Below are 19,827 nucleotides of genomic sequence, written 5' to 3'. Positions count from 1 at the left end.
AACTCCATGAGTTTGCTCATAGACTTTACCTTTGAAGCTGAAGTATGAAGATTTTAGGCAAATGTCTACTAGTTCTACAGTTTCATGGTCTGTAATATTCTTTAAAACTTCTATGGCTTTATCTATTGGAATCATAGTGTAGAGAGACACTACGTCAAAGCTAACTAGGAGATCATTGTCACTGATTTCCAGGTTTTTAATCCATTCTATGAAAGAAGCAGAATCTTTGATATAAGAGGGAGTGTTACCTGATAAAGGTCTAAGCTTGTTTGCAAGGTATTTTGCTAACCAGTAAGTGGGTGATCCTATGGTGTTCACAATGGGTCTCAGAGGAATTCCAGATTTATGGATTTTGGGAACCCCATAAATTCTAGGGATGATGGCACTATTTGGTATTAATCTGTTCTTAATAGTAGAATCAAGAGAGGAGTTTTTGATTTTGTTACTAACTAAGCGGAGAATTTTGTTGCTGGGGTCCTTGTTAAGAATTCTATAGCAGCCACTCTTGTTAAGGTGTTCTTCCATCTTATTGTCATAATCTGTCCTATCCATAATAACAGTGGCATTTCCTTTGTCTGCTTTTAAAATTATGATGTCCTTATTCTTCCTGATGTTTTTTAAAGCTATGGATTCTTCTTTGGAGATGTTGCTGGGAGGAGGTCTGACATTTCTGAGAATTCTAGCCACGTCTTGTCTTATTTCTTCTGCAACATTTTGATTAGTGTTTCTGATGATGACCTCAGTGTTACTAATGATATCATACATTGGTATTTTCGCTGGAGATAAAGAAAAATTCAGGCCTTTTTCTAGCAGCGTTTTCAAATTATCATCTAATGCTAGATTTGAGAGGTTGATAACTGTTTCTTTTTGTGTATTATTTATCCTTTGCGCTGTCTGGATGTTTATTTGCATGAGAGTATCTTTAGCCTCTGATTGCCATCTATCTGTTTATAAATAACCTGAGTATGTCTGATGGGAGCGTCGTGCTGGATATTATTGATGTCTTCATTCTGCGAAATATCTTCTGCAACATTAGTTATTCCTTACGCTGTTTGATTGTTTAATTACTTGAGCGAATATTCATTGGCTTTAATCCACGTTTTCTGGCTGTCCAATTGTTTGATGCATTCTTTCTGCGTGCTGTTGGACAGAATGCCTTGCGTGATGGGGCTGCCTACGTTATTAACTATGCTGACAACGTGTTTTTCCTGTTGTTCATTATTCTGGAGAACGCAATGTGAGATGTTACAGTTGCTGCCTTTCTCTACGATGTTAAAATCAGACTGCATTGTCAGAGGGTTTTTCCAATTGTCAAACTGCATGATGGTGGCATCATAATGCTGGTTAACATTGTGCTGGTGAGTGTAGTTGTATTCCTGGCCAATTTTTTGCGTCTGAGATGAAGATTTAAGGTAGAAGTCAACGTTTCCCAAGTTTTTAAGCTTTCTGGATTTCTTTGCTAAGTTATAATTAAAAATCCTTTCAGCTTTGGTGAAGGTGAAGGCATCCAAGATTTGCCAGAGATCAGAATGAAGAGCCGATGCTAGCACGAGATGCAATCTCAGAAGTTTTTCAGAAATTTTAATTAATTGGACCCTGGTAAATTTGATTTCATGTTTGATGAGGGTTTTACTGAGATTATTGAAGACAGAGATGTTCCGACCTCGTTTAAGGGGATGGTTACATTTGGCGAAATTTGGAATGAGGTTTTTATCCCTACATTCTTTTAGAAATATGAGATTTGACCTACTTCTAGCTCTGGAGATTCTCATCTTCTCAAAATTTAAAGCATCGTTCATTATGTCCCTTCCATGGTGGGACTTAATGGTGTTAAAGAGGGAGTCCATACAGGCTTATAGAATTTTTTGAGGAAAATCCTGTGAACAGTTTTGAAACCAACGTTTCAGACTAGCTTGGTGAGTCCATCATCAGGGCAATGAGATTTTTTTTTGAGAAGAGAAAGCGTGAAAATTACGGAGCTTATTAATAGTTATTTGAAAAATCTTGCTATTGTCTTCATTAGTAGTCGGCTTATAAATGGTAAATTAATTAATACTTTATTTAATTTATTTATTTAGATAAGTATTTATTATATTTATTATATATTATTATTATTTATTTATTTAGTTATAATTTTATTATATTATTGTTTATATATATATATATATAATTTATTATTTAAATTTCAATTAAAATAAATCTGTTATTTATTTATTATTATTTTTATTGTTTTATTTTTATTTATTTATTATAAATAAATAAAAATAAATTAATAAACACCTATTTATTTATATAGGTATTTATTATATATTATTATTAATTATTTATTTAGTTATAATTTTCTTATATTATTGTTTATATATATATATAATTTATTATTTAAATTTCAAGTAAAATAAATCTATTATTTATTTTATTATTATTATTTATTTATTTATTATAAATAAATAAAAATAAATTAATAAATACATATTTATTTAGATAGGTGTTTATTATATATTATTATTATTTATTTTTTTATTTAGTTATAATTTTATTATATTATTGTTTGTTTCTATATATATATATAATTTATTATTTAAATTTCAAATAAAATAAATCTAATATTTATTTATTATTATTATTATTATTATTTATTAATTTATTTATTATTTATTATTATTATTATTATTATCTATTATTTATTTATTATTATTTTTATTTTTATTATTATTTGTTTATTTATTATTATGTTTATTGCTTTTTTATTTTATTTAATAGGGGTTTCCAGGTGTCACTTAACTTTAGTCTGTCGTCTCTATTTATATTATTGGAGGATTTTTCAATTCCAATTCCTTCTGTTACCCTTCTTTTTAAATAATGGTCTTCCTTATGAATTAATTTTGCTTGTTCCATGCAAATATAATGTGAGGAGGAACAAGCATGCTCAGCTAGCCCAGATTTTTCTGACCTATTTCTTGAAATGTCATTAATATGCTCTTTTAGCCTAATGCCAAAGGATCTCCTCGTTTCACCTATATATACTTTGCCACAAGAGCAAGGAATTGAGTATACTCCTTTGTGATTTTTTGGGTCAATTAGGTCCTTGGCAGAATCTAGCATGTTTTTGATGGTGAAGGCAACCATAATGTCATGCTTGGTGAGAATTCTAGCGATTTTGTCAGTGGTTCCTTTAATATAGGGTAAGGAGATTCTAGGGTTTTCCAGAGTCTTCCTTTTATGGGTATTGGTTGTGGATTCTTTGAATATCTTTTGGATAATGTTTTTCTGATAGCCATTATTGATGAAGACCTTGTAGAGATGGTTAAGTTCTTCTTCTAAATGATCAAGGTCAGAGATTCTTGAAGCTCTGGTATCTAGGGTTTTGATGACTCCTACTTTTTTCTTCGGATGGTGGTGGGAATTAGAGTGAAGATATTTGTCAGTGTGAGTTTGTTTTCTGAAGACCTGGTGGCTTAGTTTGCCATTTTTCTTGGTAAGGAGGACATCTAGGAAGGGGAGCTGGTTGTCTTTTTCAATCTCAATAGTGAATTTAATGTGTTCTGAGAGGCTGTTTAAGTGGGATAAGAATTCATTAAGTTTATCTAAACCATGTCTCCATTTAGCGAAAATATCATCTACATATCTTTTCCATTCATCAGGTGTAAAGGGGAAAGATTTAAGGGCCATTTGTTCAAAATGTTCCATATATAAATTGACAATCAGAGGAGATAAAGGAGAACCCATGGCAACTCCGTGAGTTTGTTCATAGATTTTACCTTTGAAGCTGAAGTATGAAGATTTTAGGCAAATGTCTACTAGTTCTAGAGTTTCATGGTCTGTAATATTCTTTAAAACTTCTATGGCTTTATCTACTGGAATCATAGTGTAGAGAGACACTACGTCAAAGCTAACTAGGAGATCATTGTCACTGATTTCTAGGTTTTTAATCCATTCTATGAAAGAAGCAGAATCTTTTATATAAGAGGGAGTGTTACCTGATAAAGGTCTAAGCTTGTTTGCAAGGTATTTTGCTAACTAGTAAGTGGGTGATCCTATGGTGTTCACAATGGGTCTCAGAGGAATTTCAGATTTATGGATTTTGGGAACCCCATAAATTCTAGGGATGATGGCACTATTTGGTATTAATCTGGTCTTAATAGTAGAATCAAGAGAGGAGTTTTTGATTTTGTTACTAACTAAGCGGAGAATTTTGTTGCTGGGGTCCTTGTTAAGAATTCTATAGCAGCCACTCTTGTTAAGGTGTTCTTCCATCTTATTGTCATAATCTGTCCTATCCATAATAACAGTGGCATTTCCTTTGTCTGCTTTTAAAATTATGATGTCCTTATTCTTCCTGATGTTTTTTAAAGCTATGGATTCTTCTTTGGAGATGTTGCTGGGAGGAGGTCTGGCATTTCTGAGAATTCTAGCCACGTCTTGTCTTATTTCTTCTGCAACATTTTGATTAGTGTTTCTGATGATGACCTCAATGTTACTAATGATATCATACACAGGTATTTTCGCTGGAGATAAAGCAAAATTCAGGCCTTTTTCTAGAAGCGTTTTCAAATTGTCATCTAATGCCAGATTTGAGAGGTTGATAGCTGTTTCTTTTTGTGTATTATTTATCCTTTGCGCTATCTGGCTATTTATTTGCGTGAGAGTATCTTTAGCCTGCGATTTGCCATCTATCTATTTATAAATAACCTGAGTATGTCTGATGGGAGCGCCGTGCTGGATATTATTGATGTCTTCATTCTGCGAAATATCTTCTGCAACATTAGTTATTCCTTGCGCTGTTTGACTGTTTAATTGCTTGAGATATTCATTGGCTTTAATCCACGTTTTCTCGTTGTTCAATTGTTTGATGCATTCTTTCTGCGTGCTATTGGACAGAATGCCTTGCGTGATGGGGCTGCCTACGCTATTAACTGTGCTGACAGCGTGATTTCCCTGCTGTTCATTATGCTGGAGAACGCCATGTGAGTTGCTGCCTTTCTCTACGATGTTAACATCAGACTGCGCTGTCAGAGGGTTTTTCCAATTGTCAAACTGCATGATGGTGGCATCATAATGCTGGTTAACGTTGTGCTGGTGAGTGTAGTTGTATTCCTGGCCAATTTTCTGCGTCTGAGATGAAGATTTAAAGTAGAAGTCAGCGTTTCCCAAGTTTTTAAGCTTTCTGGATTTCTTTGTTAAGTTATAATTAAAAATCCTTTCAGCTTTGGCGAAGGTGAAGGCATCCAAGATTTGCCAGAGATCAGAATGAAGAGCCGATGCTAGCACGAGATGCAATCTCAGAAGTTTTTTAGAAATTTTAATTAATTGGACTCTGGTAAATTTGATTTCATGTTTGATGAGGGTTTTACTGAGATTATTGAAGACAGACATGTTCTGACCTCATTTAAGGGGATGGTTACATTTGGCGAAATTTGGAATGAGGTTTTTATCCCTACATTCTTTTAGAAATATGAGATTTGACCTACTTCTAGCTCTGGAGATTCTCATCTTCTCAAAATTTAAAGCATCGTTCATTATGTCCCTTCCATGGTGGGACTTAATGGTGTTAAAGAGGGAGTCCATACAGGCTGATAGAATTTTTTGAGGAAAAACCTGTGAACAGTTTTGAAACCAACGTTTCGGACTAGCTTGGTGAGTCCATCATCAGGGCAATGAGATTTGTTTTTGAGAAGAGAAAGCGTGAAAATTACGGAGCTTATTAATAGTTATTTTGAAAAATCTTGTTGTTGTCTTCATTAGTAGTCGGCTTATAAATGGTAAATTAATTAATACTTTATTTAATTTATTTATTTAGATAGGTATTTATTATATTTATTATATATTATTATTATTTATTTATTTAGTTATAATTTTATTATATTATTGTTTATTTATATATATATAATTTATTATTTAAATTTCAATTAAAATAAATCTATTATTTATTTATTATTATTTTTATTATTATTATTTATTTTTATTTATTTATTATAAATAAATAAAAATAAATTAATAAATACCTATTTATTTATATAAGTATTTATTATATATTATTATTATTTATTTTAGTTATAATTTTATTATATTATTGTTTTCTATATATATATAATTTATTATTTAAATTTCAAATAAAATAAATCTATTATTTATTTATTATTATTTTTAATAAATACCTATTTATTTAGATAGGTATTTATTATATATTATTATTATTTATTTATTTATTTAGTTATAATTTTATTATATTATTGTTTATTTATATATATAATTTATTATTTAAATTTCCAGTAAAATAAATCTATTATTATTATTATTTATTTATTTATTTTTATTTATTTATTATAAATAAATAAAAATAAATTAATAAATACCTATTTATTTAGATAGGTGTTTATTATATTTATTATATATTATTATTATTTATTTATTTAGTTAGTTATAATTTTATTATATTATTGTTTGTTTTTATATATATATATATATATATATAATTTATTATTTAAATTTCAAATAAAATAAATCTAATATTTATTTTATTATTATTATTATTATTATTATTATTATTTTTCCGAAGAAAAAAGCAAAACTTTTTATTAACAAAATAAAAAGTTTACATTCTGTAGGAGCTTTGAGCAAGAGCTGATGGCTCACCTTGTGCTGATTTGGTCTATCTGAAAATATAAAACAAAACAAACCTCAGTCCTGTTGTGACTGACTGTCTAGCCTTCCTCTCTTCCGGAGGCTTAAGTACATTCTATTTCTGGTGCATACGTTGGGGTCTCCTTCATTGAAGGAAAACAACCCCTTACATGACTGTCCATAAAAAACTTTTTTTAAATACATCTGAAAATATATAAAGGTTTTTGAAGTTCTGTTTGAAGAGCTCATGCAAAATTTACAAAAATTATAAAAGAAAGACTGTAAAAGATATACATTATGCCCATGAGAAAACTATATGCAGAAAAGAAAGAAAGCGATCCTCGCTCATTGAGGAGGAGCAAAAGGGGGCTGATGAGAAGTGGTTTGCTGCCCCTGACTGTGTTCCTCTATTGTCCAGCTGCCCATATCCTGTTGTAAACCAGCTTTAGAAAGCTGATTTTCTTCTTCATTTTTTTCCCTGTAAATATGACAGATGTGAAAGCTGTTAAAAGAGGACTTTAAAAGCAAAATTTCATCTAAAAGAGTCTTCAGAATTTGGTTTTGACAAGATGCATTTCCATTGACCCATTTTATGACATTCAGAGAGTCGCCGAAGATTTGAATTGTGGAGATGTTTCTTTGTAGTAACCAGCAAAGAAGAAGGCGCAAAGCAGACAACTCAGCATAATTGTTTGACCCAGGACCTAGTCCTACAGAAGCTTTTAGGTAGTGATCAGAGTTTATATGAATGCATATCCCAGCTCCAGCCTTGTTATTCTGGGATGCTCCATCAAAAAAGGCCCAAGGAATGCCCTCCTTGATAATAACAGGCTTGTCACGGTTTGGTGGATTTTTTGCTTCAGGGGCCGGGATAGCAGAGTATATGGCTGCGCAATTTATGGCTATGACGGATGAAGGGATGATTTTGTCTTGAAACAAACTTTTGTTTCTCGCTAGCCATACACCCCAAAAGAATACCAGAGGTAGATTTCTCATGTTTCCTTCCGGGTAGTTCTGCCACCATTTCCTCCAGGCTTCTTCCAAAGGATCTGACCCCCACTGAGCCTTTACATTGAGCAAGCATGTTAGCTCTTCCCATATCTTTAAAGAAACTGTGCATGATGTAAAAATATGTCTTATTGATTCCTCATCAGATTTGCATAAAGGACATCTTCCTGGACCAACTAGGTATCTGGCTTGTGAAATGTCCCAGGTTGGGATTTTTCTTTTTAGCATACACCATAGGAAAATCCTGGCCTTTGCTAGGCTTTTTAGCTTCCAAATGTTTTTCAACCACCACTCGGGAAATCCCCATCCTTTCTGTTTCATTAAGTAAGAGTAACCATCTTTTGGGGAGTATTCTCCAGTTTTCCCCTGCGCCCAGATCAGCAGGTCAGGTTTGTTTTTAAGCTTGACATGAGAACGATGGAGCTCTTGAATGAAAGAGGCCCATTCGTTCTTCCATCTGATATTTATACCTAAATCTTCATCATTTTTCCAAGCCTGACCCCATATGGTGGAATGGCCTACTTTCTCCACCTAGTTTAGAGTGAAAAATCCTTTGCTGTCAAGGTGTCTGAGAAGACCAGGTGACAAAGCAAAAGCTTCATTACAACCTACCCAGGGGTCCCTGCCGATTCTAATATGACTTCCATCTCCCACTTTCCAAGCCAGACCTTGTTCTATCACAGAGAAAGCCTCCAACGTGGCCTTCCAGATGACTGATATATTCTTCTTTTTCTTTTCCTGGCTCCGGATCCAGTCTTCCAAAGGAACTGGGTCTATATACTTTCTTTTAACCACCTTTGTCCAAAGATTCTCCATCGAGATTAGTCTCCATCCAGACTTTGCTGCCAGGGATAGACTGAACTCAGGGAGTCTTTTAATTCCCCATCCTCCCCAATCTTTTGGCCTGGCTAGCTTATCCCATGCCACCCAGGGAAGAACAAAAATTTCTTTTGAACCTGCCCATAAAAATCTGCAACAAATCCTTCTGATTTTCTCCAACACTCCTTTGGGGACCTAAGTTAAAGCTGCCCAGTATACTGGGATGGCTAACAAGACTGATTTGATGAGGGTCAATCTGCCTACTCTGGAGAGCCACCTGAAACTCCAATGATTGATTCTGGCTTTTATCTTTGCTATGAGCCAGTTCCAATCCTCTTTCTTGTATGCTACTGGCTTTAGCCAGAACCCCAAATATTTAAAAGGGGTGTCCAGAGGCTGAAGAGGGAAAGAAAAAAGATTGGTCATTCTGGCTCTTTCTCTTCTGTCAAGATCTGCCGCATAGACTTGAGATTTCCTAGAGTTTATCTGTATTCCAGTGGCTTTCAAAAAGAGATCAAAAATGCTTTTAAACTCCTTAATTTCGTTAGATGATCCATTTGAAAAAATCAAAATGTCATCGACAAAAAGCAGATGAGTGATGAAAAGGTTTATTGCTACCTCGATACCTTTTACCTTCTCCTCTCTTCTGGCTTTGTGAATCAATCTGCTCAGACCTTCTGCCACTAGCAGGAACAGGAGCGGTGATAAAGGGCAGCCCTGCCTGAGGCCTCTTTGGCTATTGAAAAAAGGGGAGGCTGCTCCATTGATCAAAACAACAAAACTGACATTTGTAATACATCCCATAATCCAGCTGGTGAAAGAATAGTTGAAGCCCAAATGAGTCAGCAGCATCCGGAGATAAAGCCAGTTGATACAGTCATATGCTTTGGATAGGTCTATTTTTAGAACCGCACCTTTCTTTTTCTTTTGTCTGACACTGTGAATTACCTCCTGAGCTACTCCAATGGCTTCATGAATTTGTCTTCCATCTAGAAACCCAAATTGTTCCATTGATATGTTTCTTGACAAGATAGGAACAATTCTGATAGCTATCACCTTGGCGATGATTTTGTAAATACAATTACACAGGGAGATCGGCCTAAAATCTTCAAAATTCTCCGGATCATCCTTCTTTGGAATGAGAGCTATAAAGGTTGAATTAAAAGGCCTGTAGACTTCTCCTTTCTGTCTTGATTCTTCTACTACATCAGTGATTTCAGAGCCTATAAGGTCAAAGAAGTAGAGGAAGAGTTCGATAGTCCACCCATCAGGACCAGGACTCTTGTCTTTGGCCATTATTTTCATCGCTGCTTCAACCTCCTCCTTGGAAACAGGTATTGATAGCTCTTCTGCTTCTTCCTCCTCTACAAATCTCGGAAAACATTGAGCTGTCCTAATGACTTCTGCTATGGTGGCCTCTCCCGGATCAGAGAAAATTCTCTCAAAATGTCTCTTTCCTAAACCCGAGAGGTCTGAAAAGGAACTGGCCTCCCTTCCTTCTTCATCTTTAAGGCTCCAAATGGTATTTACAGATTTTCTTCCTTTTGCATAGTTGTGAAAAAAACTGGTATTTTCATCTCCTGATTTTAACCATATTGCCCTACTCTTGAGCCTCCATTCTTCCTCCTTGTCTAAGAGAATTTTGTTTTGAAGCTTCTCCAGGTGAAGGATTCTATCCTTTGAAGCCTGCGAGTAATAACCATCCTCCTCAATGCTCTCCAATTTCTTCAACTCCTCCCTGATTTTAGACAGTTCTTCATTCTGTTTCAACTTCCTGTCCTTTGCCCAGGATATAGTTGCTTTTTTTAATCGTTTAAGATTCTCCATGAACAGGAAGCTTTTGTCCTCTCTTGCATTCCTGTCCGGGTGGATCCACGTTTCCTTAAAAAGAATGCTGAAGGATGGATCTTGAAGCCAGGAAGAGTTGAATTTGAAAGGGGCAGGAGGCTTTGGGGGGGGAAGGATAGATCCAAAAAAATAGGAAAGTGATCTGAATTGCCTACCTCCTCCACCCACTGCCTAAAGATAGGAGCTTTTGATATTAGGTCCTCGGATAGAAGAAATCGGTCTAATCTTTTAGCAATCCGATCCTCCCCTACTCTTCTGTTCCTCCAGGTAGGCTTGAGTTTGACCGGGGAGGGATCTGAGAGATTGTTATCCAGGAGGAGGTTGTGAAAGAAATCCAACAAGGGGTCTTCCCTGGCTGAAGGACCCCATGCCTCAGCTCTTCCTATTGAAAAGTTTAGGTCACCTCCCACAATCAGCATAGAAGACTTCATTAGAGATTTTGCCATCAAATCGACCCAGAAAGTCTCTCTTCCTTGGCACGGTCCATAGATGTTTACAATTGAAAAGGGGAGGGAGAAAACAGGAGAGAGAACCTCCATACCCAAAACTTGCTTCTTCCCCCATTGATTGATGACTTTTATTCTTCCTTCTTTAAACCCGATTGCAAGACCCCCGGAATGGCCTGATGAGTCTATAGTGGTAAAGGTCCATCCTGGCAGGAGTGCCTTTAGCATAGATTCCACCTCTGCACCTTTCCCCAAAGTTTCTTGAAGAAAAACAATGTCAGCTTTTGAGTTTAGGATCCAGTCTCGCAGGGCCAATTTTTTAGGTTTACTGGCCAAACCTCTACAGTTCCAGGAGGACAAAATCATTTGATAACATATTCGGGGGTCTGCACAGCTCTAAGAACCCCAGGGATAGAGTGTTGTTTTCCATCAGCTACATCCAGCTTGGCTTTTAGCTTTGCCTTAGAGAGGTCCGATTTTCTACCTCTCTTGTTCTTGGCAGAGCTTTGGGAAAGAGACTGTCCTAAGCCCCCAACAAAATCGTGCAACCCGGTTTTTCCCCCCATGGATCTTAAGTTATAGGGGCACGGGGTATGGAGGATCGGGGGAGCAAGAGGGGGCCACTTTTCTTCACAATTCAAATCCAGAGTCGGCATGGTAGCCGAAATTGAATCAATATCAGGATAGTTTTTTTCAGGTTCAGCATTCTCATTTTGGCCCATGTTTTGAGAGGGGGAAATCGATGGCGATATATGCATAGAATTTGAGTTATGCTCAGGAATTTGTAGAGAGGAAGAAAGAGAGCCTGAGCACATACCCTTATCCGGATCGCTGATGGGAATTTGTTCTGTCGATGCGACCTTGGCATGCTCCTCCGCTGCTTCCGCCGAAGGGGGTTCATTGTTCTGTGCCGCCTCTTGGATCTGGGGATCTTCCGACGCTGGCTCTTTCTGGATCCCCTCGATCTCCATTTCTTCAGCTGTCTGGTTCGCCGTTCCTTCTTTCTCCTGAGGAGGATGTGCCCGATTGTAAACTGGTTCTCTAAAAACAGAGGTCCTCCAAAATCGTCTCCTTCTTCTGAGCAGCAGGCAGTCCTTGGCTAGATGCCCATACTCATGACAGCGGTGACACCTAAAGGGCAAGTGCTCGTAATCTAAGAGCTGCTCGAACACATATTCTTTGTACTGCAAATTAATCTTTTGAGCGAGGCCACTGCTCGGATTAAGACTCACCAGAATGCGGGCCATTGCCCTGTTCTTCGTCTCCAAAAAAGACATATCAGCCTCCAGGAAGGATCCCAGTCTGTTACCAATTGCTTTAAACACAACTTCTGTCCATAAAAACGAGGGGAGGCCCGGAGCCCTCACCCATACCGGAAATTCATCAGTTCTCTCCTTAATAGCATCAAAGAGGGGACTCCATTTCTTCATCAAAACCGGTATATTCCCTATGATCCAATTCCGTTCCAACACCCATTCTGCCGCCTCCTTATCCTCGAAACGGAACATGAACCAGCCTTTGGCTAAGCATTGAGCCTCAAACCGAAGAGGTCTGTCAGAAACGAAACGCTGTTCTCCCCATGCTTGAATGAATTCTGACGAGAATTTCTTTCCTCTGGCCCTTCCAACAAGGGTGCTTTCTGCTACTTCTAAAGTTTCTTCAATAGAAACTTCCATGCCTAGGACTAAATTTCCTTCAATCTCCTGAGAACCAATCGGCCTTTGGGGTTTTCGTTTCTCACCTTTCTTCCTTGAATCTTCAGCAGAAACCCTGGTTTCCCCAACACCACCAATCCATTCTGGGTCCTCCTGGTTCGAATCCGCGGGGAGATCTACCTCTGGCTGTGTCTGAACAGGGGCAGAGGAGACATGGGCGGGGCTCCCAGTAGTATGAAGACCATTAGTCGTGCCATTGAAACCTCCCGACTCTCCCGCAGTGTTGACGAAATGAACTTCGATGCCTTCAACTGGGATTTCTTTAGAGAAAGGGGGGACCTTCGGCAACGAAACCCTGGAAAGCGGAAAAACCCCGCTAGAAGCCCTAGCTTTACCAAGGCCAGAAGAAAGCCCCAAATTTGCAGTATCCTCAAAACCCTTCAAAGAAAAGTTCTGGTTAGACCCTAAATTACCCTTGTTCTCAGAGAAGAGAGCGCCTATTGACGACCCATCCGCCACAGCCTCCCTATCTGCCGACTTGAAAGAGACCTGGTTTCGAAATCTGTTAGTTTCTTTTCCCGAGTCACTGCTCTGAATTAAAAACGAGGGTTTAACCTCCTGAGAAAAAGCCTCCTGCCTCGATAGCTCAAAAGCTCCAAAATACTGCTCCACATTTTGAACTGTGGGATCCTTTCCCCACATTGAAAGGATATCCTCCAGTTCCGGGTCCAAGTCCACCAACTCGTTCAGGTTAACCATGGTTTAGAGGGACGTTCCGAGGAAAGCGACAGCAAACATACAAAGATGATGAGCGCCCTTACCCCAGAATCTTGAAAACGGAAAAACGGGAAACTGCAGCTTCAACGTTGATATTATCTCTTAACAAAAAGCGCTAAGGCAGAGCGACACCAACCTCCAGCTGCCAGTCAACCGGGAGGTGCCTTCCTGCGCCTGCACCTGTACGCGGAAACTTGCCTGCAATTCCTTACGTTCCTTATCATTATTATTATTATTATTTATTAATTTATTTTTATTTATTATTATTATTATTATTATTATTATGTTTATTTATTATTATGTTTATTGCTTTTTTATTTTATTTAATAGGGGTTTCCAGGTGTCACTTAACTTTAGTCCGTCGTCTCTATTCATATTATTGGAGGATTTTTCGATTTCAATTGCTTCTTTTACCCTTCTTTTTAAATAATGGTCTTCCTTATGAATTAATTTTGCTTATTCCATGCAAATATAATGTGAGGAGGAACAAGCATGCTCAGCTAGCCCATATTTTTCTGACCTATTTCTTGAAATGTCATTAATATGCTCTTTTAGCCTAATGCCAAAGGATCTCCCCGTTTCACCTATATATACTTTGCCACAAGAGCAAGGAATTGAGTATACTCCTTTGTGATTTTTTGGGTCAATTAGGTCCTTGGCAGAATCTAGCATGTTTTTGATGGTGTTAGGGGGTGTGAAGGCAACCATAATGTCATGCTTGGTGAGAATTCTAGCGATTTTGTTAGTGGTTCCTTTAATATAGGGTAAGGAGATTCTAGGGTTTTCCAGAGTCTTCCTTTTTTGGGTATTGGTTGTGGATTCTTTGAATATCTTTTGGATAATGTTTTTCTGATAGCCATTATTGATGAAGACCTTGTAGAGATGGTTAAGTTCTTCTTCTAAATGATCAAGGTCAGAGATTCTTGAAGCTCTGGTAGCTAGGGTTTTGATGACTCCTACTTTTTGCTTCGGATGGTGGTGGGAATTAGAGTGAAGATATTTGTCGGTGTGAGTTTGTTTTCTGAAGACTTGGTGGCTTAGTTTGCCATTTTTCTTGGTAAGGAGGACATCTAGGAAGGGGATCTGGTTGTCTTTTTCAATCTCAATAGTGAATTTAATGTGTTCTGAGAGGCTGTTTAAGTGGGATAAGAATTCATTAAGTTTATCTAAACCATGTCTCCATTTAGCGAAAATATCATCTACATATCTTTTCCATTCATCAGGTGTAAAGGGGAAAGATTTAAGGGCCATTTACTCAAAATATTCCATATATAAATTGGAAATTAGAGGAGATAAAGGAGAACCCATGGCAACTCCATGAGTTTGCTCATAGATTTTACCTTTGAAGCTGAAGTATGAAGATTTTAGGCAAATTTCTACTAGTTCTACAGTTTCATGGTCTGTAATATTCTTTAAAACTTCTATGGCTTTATCTACTGGAATCATAGTGTAGAGAGACACTACGTCAAAGCTAACTAGGAGATCATTGTCACTGATTTCCAGGCTTTTAATCCATTCTATGAAAGAAGCAGAATCTTTGATATAAGAGGGAGTACATTACCTGATAAAGGTCTAAGCTTGTTTGCAAGGTATTTTGCTAACCAGTAAGTGGGTGATCCTATGGTGTTCACAATGGTTCTCAGAGGAATTCCAGATTTATGGATTTTGGGAACCCCATAAATTCTAGGGATGATGGCACTATTTGGTTTTAATCTGGTCTTAATAGTAGAATCAAGAGAGGAGTTTTTGATTTTGTTACTAACTAAGCGGAGAATTTTGTTGCTGGGGTCCTTGTTAAGAATTCTATAGCAGCCACTCTTGTTAAGGTGTTCTTCCATCTTATTGTCATAATCTGTCCTATCCATAATAACAGTGGCATTTCCTTTGTCTGCTTTTAAAATTATGATGTCCTTATTCTTCCTGATGTTTTTTAAAGCCATGGATTCTTCTTTGGAGATGTTGCTAGGAGGAGGTCTGGCATTTCTGAGAATTCTAGCCACGTCTTGTCTTATTTCTTCTACAACATTTTGATTAGTGTTTCTGATGATGACCTCGATGTCACTAATGATATGATACACAGGTATTTTTGCTGGAGATAAAGCAAAATTCAGGCCTTTTTCTAGTAGCGTTTTCAAATTGTCATCTAATGCCAGATTTGAGAGGTTGATAACTGTTTCTTTTTGTGTATTATTTATCCTTTGCGCTGTCTGGCTGTTTATTTGCGTGAGAGTATCTTTAGCCTGCGATTTGCCATCTATCTGTTTATAAATAACTTGAGTATGTATGATGGGAGCGTTGTGCTGGATATTATTGATGTCTTCATTCTGCGAAATATCTTTTGCAACATTAGTTATTCCTTGCGTTGTTTGACTGTTTAATTGCTTTAGCGAATATTCGTTGGCTTTAATCCACATTTTCTGGCTGTCCAATTGTTTGATGCATTCTTTCTGCGTGCTGTTGGATAGAATGCCTTGCATGATGGGGCTACCTACGTTATTAACTGCGCTGACAGCGTGTTTTTCCAGCCGGAGAACTCCAGGTATGTAAAGAAACCCTTGGGTTGGGACTACTGTGGGAATTTTGCAATGTTTTATTTTTATTGTGAAAAAAGGGTGTGGAAGTATCTTCTTTTAGGGAACCATGGAGGAAACCTGAGAAGAGAGATGGGTGTCCTCCTAAAAGAAACCTTTAATGATGTAAGAGCTCAGTAGTTTGTGAGGAGTTTAGTTTCTTGTTCTCTTTTAAAAAAAAAAATTGGAGTTAAATGCGAGAGTGCCCTGTAGGGAAATTTTATCCAAAGATTTGTAGAAATAATAGAAAACAGAAAACTCAGAGATTTATCACAGATTCATAGTTTTCAAGAAGACTAACATTATATAACCCGAATCCATTCAACAATTAACAGAAAGACCGATAGGGGTTTTTCTCTCTATATATGCCTTAATATAAAGAAATGCAGGAAAGTTTAGAAGCTAAAATCAGAACTCCAGAACACCAACAGTGGAATGATAAATAAATAGATTCTAAGAGAACGCTGAGGAGAAAAATCGCATCCGCAAGGGTATGCAGACTTCAAAACCAGAATCCCTTTGTTCCTGTTTGCATGCAGTTAAGAACTTAAATGACAACATTGCAAACACATAAATGTATATATATAAATGACAGAAGAACAAATCTTGAAAATCTCGTAACCATATGGAAGCGAGTAAACCTGAGAGATTAGATAATAGCATAAACTTGGGCTCTGAGGAGCGTATTCATGTAGAGAACTTGTAAAATAAAACGAACAAGAAGCTAACAGTAAATAGAGCTAGACCCTATAGCAACTGTCAACATGCATCAACCTGCTAGGCATAAACCATTTTCACCATGTGGAAAATGCTACGCAGTATATCATACAACATGAATTGCAAGCCCATTGACAATCTGAGGAAATTCAGAATGATATATATAAAATTGCATTGTTACAACCATAATAACAATTCGATAACTCATGGAACCCTAACGAGGGTTAATGTATCATAGTGCATTAAGAAGAATTGCAACACGCAACAGAGAGGGCGTTCATCCCCATAACTTAACATAACTCAGGTCTCAAGGACCTAGACAAACAAAAGAAAACTGAAGCGTATTTAAATGAAAATGTACACAGTTAGCAATGAAGCCGTAGTAAGCCACAGTATATTAATCAGGGAAACAACCCAAATAGTCCTTCCATAAATGGAATAATTACACATCAAATTCATGAGAGAGCCTGAGGGCTTGTCAAATTGCATGGTCAACAGTTCGGAAAACAATTTCGAGGAAAGGATTTCCCAACCTTAAAAGGAGCAGGGCAATCATGTCCAAGTATAAGCCCTGCCATAACTCTGTTACAATAAACGAAGAGAAGAATCTATGAGGAGTTGGGCTGGAGGGCCATTTCTAAACCGAAGGAAGAACCATTCATTTCATGCAACAGAACGAGTAAAGTATCAAAGAGAATTCGAGGATTTGTAGGAACTTACTTGTTAACCAAGCATTGAGAGGATAGGACCTGGAAACTAGGCTACTCCACCCACACCCTCGCATGATTCACTGGAGGTCGGCCCATAACCCTCGTCCATAGGAACAAAGACAAGCACGAAACATATTAGAGTTTCGGACAAAAAAAAAAACAAATGAAACTTGTAAGGGGAGAGGAAACGAAAACTCAAAGATGGCATGATAAATCCTTACCAAAATACAACCACTATTAAAACCAGGTCCAAATCGATTCGGAGCTCGGCAATGCACCAGAGTCATCACCATTCATCGACGAGAAGGAGTTCTGAACGAGTTTGGCGCCCAGAAGGAAGACAGAGCTGAGGCAAGGCTGAAACAAGTGTTTTGGATAACCTCCATGCTATGAGTAAACTTGGGTGATGCATATTGAATCAGCTCCGCCCTCGGATGGGCTTCCTTGCACCCACACCGTCGATGCGGGGAGAAGCTCGAGGGTGCGAAAGCAGAGGGTACGTAGATCATACCCCATCACGTGATAGAGCCAGCAAAATAGTAAATGCCAAAGCCAGGTGTAAGGAGCTAGTGGTGCCAACAATAAATCCGGTAGATAATACTCTATCCTCCGAGGAGATATTTATGTTTACGCACATAAATGACAAGAAAACATTACCCATTGATATTTCCATTTTGATGCATGTGCATTAGAAAGTAATAAGGTTGACACAATTGAGTTGAAAAGCATGAATGGGTAGGATAGTGTATGTTTTTACGTAGAAAAAAAATAAAATTATTATTACTTGTAAGTTATTGCGTGGGGATATCACAAAATCTTTATACAAATGAATATTTTGGAAAACATATAGTAAATAAAAGTATAAGTGACTTTATGTAAATATTATCTAAAATAAATAAAAAAAATTCATTGTTATTTAAATAAATTATTAAAACAGAAAACATCCCCAAAACCTATACTAAAACAATTGTTTTCAAATAAATAAATAAATAAAATTAATAGATTTTGTGAAAAGAAAATCTATAATATTCTCCCATACATGTAGTAAAGTAATTGCTCTAGTGGATTTTAAACCACTCTTTAAACCATTACAAAATTTTACCCAACAATATTTTTTAAATTACCACAATAAAAAAGTATTTTTCAAAACATGTCATAAAATAATTCCTTTTTAAATTATTGAAACAAACAAATAAAATAATTCCTTTTTAAATTATTGAAACAAACAAATATGATGCCAAACATGTCATAAAAGCAATTTCTCTTTCAATTATTAAAAGCAATTTCTCTTTCAATTATTTAAATTACCACAATAAAAAAGTATTTTTCAAAACATGTCATAAAATAATTCCCCTTTAAATTATTGAAACAAAGAAATATGATGCCAAACATGTTATGAAAGCAATTTCTCTTTCAAGAAATCTTAATGGATTTTGTGTCAAAAAAATATTCTCCAAAAAACATGTAGCAAAGAGTAAAGCCAAACATGTTATAAAAACAATTTCTCTTTCAATTATTAAAAGCAAATTCTCTTTCAATTATTATGAAATCTTAATAGATTTTGTGAAAAAAAAAATATTCTTTATGAAAATGTATTCTCCAAAACAAAACATGTGGTAAATAGAGTAAAGTAATTATTTTTTAAATTATTAAAACATTTTAGTAAATCATGGTCCAAAGAATTATTAAAAAAAACATGTAATAGAGCAATATCTCTGTGGATCATTACGAAACTTAAGTACATTTTGGGTGAAGATATATTATTCATAAAACAATTGCTTTTTAAATTATTAAGAAATTATTATACAAAGAAATATTTTAGGCATGTGAAAATTTTCTCTAAATTACATCATACTTTTTTTTTGAATTATTAAGAAATTTTAGGGGATATTATGTAAAGAAATATTTTCCATACAAAAATATTCTCTAAAACATGTTGTAAGCATGAAAATATTTAAGGATGAAATTTTATCTTAAAGTTTAAAAACAGTGGTAAATCTTAATAACCCTTAATATGCAAATTATAAGACATTTGGTTATATTTTTGTAAAAATATTTAATTTATAATAATTTTATATTAGTGTGTAGAAAATTTTAGCCATCTTTATGATAAAATAATTTATATTAAAATTTATCTTATAAAGTTATATTCACCCTTAAAATCATTTTAAAAATTGGATTTTGTGCACAAATATATTCTCCATACTAAAACATTCTTTATTTGAAAATATTCTTGAAAACATGTAATAAATGTAGCAAAGTAATTGCTATTTAAATTATTAAAAAATCTTAGTGGATCTTGTGCCAATTAATATTCATCATGAAGACATAATCTTCAAAATATGTAGTAAATAAATTGGTCTTTAAGTTATTAGGAAACATTAGCGTATTTTGTACAAAGAAACATTCTCCAAAACATGTAGTAAAACATTTGGGCTTAAATCATTAAGAAATAGAATGAATAATGACTTCATTTTAATTATTAAGCAAATTTGTAAATAAATTTCTTTTTAAACAATTAGGAAACTATAGTGGATATTCTACAAAGAAATATTCTCCAATATATAATAAAATATTTGCTCTTTGAATGATTAAAAAGTGAAATCATTAAGTAAGTGAAAGAATTAATCATAATGTCATTTTTTCATTCTATTTA

The sequence above is a fragment of the Pinus tabuliformis genome, chromosome 9 (assembly GCF_031772625.1).
Source record: "Pinus tabuliformis cultivar Carrire ecotype Pingquan chromosome 9, CPIR1, whole genome shotgun sequence".
Taxonomy (NCBI): Eukaryota; Viridiplantae; Streptophyta; class Pinopsida; order Pinales; family Pinaceae; genus Pinus; species Pinus tabuliformis.
The sequence above is the reverse complement of the archived record's forward strand: the minus strand, read 5'-3'. Positions refer to the sequence as shown.